The following is a 1,510-nucleotide window of genomic DNA, read 5'->3' on the forward strand; positions in this document are numbered from 1 at the left end:
GTGAACGCGGGTCAGACCAGTATTTTCGTCCGTTTTCGTCCGTTTTTGAAATTTTCGAAGGTTAACCTCATCTCCCGGACAATTTCACGGCATTTTTGTTCATATTTGGAATGTTCAGAGTTCGACTTCATTTCCCGGATAAGTGAGCAGCATTTTCAGTCAGATTTGGAATTTTCGGAGTTCAATTCCGTCTCCCAAATAATTGCGAGATATTTTCGTCTATTTTCAGAATATTCGAGACCCAATTTTATATTTTGGGTGATTTCGTGATTTTTCACCTATTTTGGAATATTCGGGACCCAATTTTATATTTTGGGTGATTTCGCGATATTTTCGCCTTTTATTGGAATACTCGATATCCAAACTCCAACGGGTACATGAGTCTAAACTGTTTCCCATTTTGACAGGAAGTTCCTGGAGAGTATTACATATAATAATTCTTAAGGATAACCTGGCAACCTCCGACGGGTACACGAGGTTAAACTGATTTCCGAAACTCCCAGAAGTACACGAGTATAAACTGGTTCTCCTCAGGTTAATGGGAAACCCTAAGGTCAACGCCGGTCAACGCGTAGCCCTAGGTCAGTGTCGGTCAACGTGTTGCGATGAGAGTCAACGCCGATCAACACAAAACCCTAAGATCAACGCGGATCGACGCGTAGCCCTAGGTCAACGCCGGTCAACGCGTTGTGATTGATCCAAAAGTCAACTCAATGACACATCAACAAAAATCTACTCACAAGTTCCAGTTCAAGACTTCAATAACGGTCAGACGATAAACGCAGCACCGGAAAAATTTTTAGCTATTCGATAAAATACAGAATATGCTGAAATATGGAGAAGTCAAGAATCGAAATCATCTGTAGGTCCCTTAACACTGACTGAAAGTGGGGATCCATCATATCCAAAGCGTTTCAGACTCCTCTATAAAAGAATGAGGCTGAAACACTTTGGAGGGGGTATCTGTAGGCGTCTAAAATTGTCTACGAGAGCCCGCATGAAACTCGAAGCAATGAATGGGCGAGTCAAGAAGATTCGTCAAACCAACTCGTGCGCGTCGGTCAAACGCGTGCACGTCAATCAACTCGTGCGCGCCAGTCAACGCGCGCACGTCGATCAGCCCGTGCGCGTCGGTCAACGCGCGTACGTCGAATCAACTCGTACGCGCCGGTCAAACGCGTGCACGTCAACCAACTCGTGTGCGCCGGTCAACGCGCGCACGTCAACCAACTCGTGCGCGCCGGTCAACGCGCGCACGTCAAAAAGCATACAAGTCAACAAATCGACCAAACACGCGAAAAGAACAAGTCTCGGAAGAAAGAGAACATAAAAGGAAAAAAAAGTCGGCGAACCCGCGCTAAGCGCAGGACGGAATGATCCGACCCGCGCAAGCGCGGGACGGACCAATCCGACCCGCGCATGCGCGGGTCGGATTATTCCGACCCGCACAAGCGCGGGTCGGAATATTCCGACCCGCGCAAGCGCGGGTCGGATGATTCCGACCCGCGCA

The sequence above is a fragment of the Asparagus officinalis genome, chromosome 1, assembly GCF_001876935.1.
Source record: "Asparagus officinalis chromosome 1, Aspof.V1, whole genome shotgun sequence".
NCBI classification, from domain to species: domain Eukaryota; kingdom Viridiplantae; phylum Streptophyta; class Magnoliopsida; order Asparagales; family Asparagaceae; genus Asparagus; species Asparagus officinalis.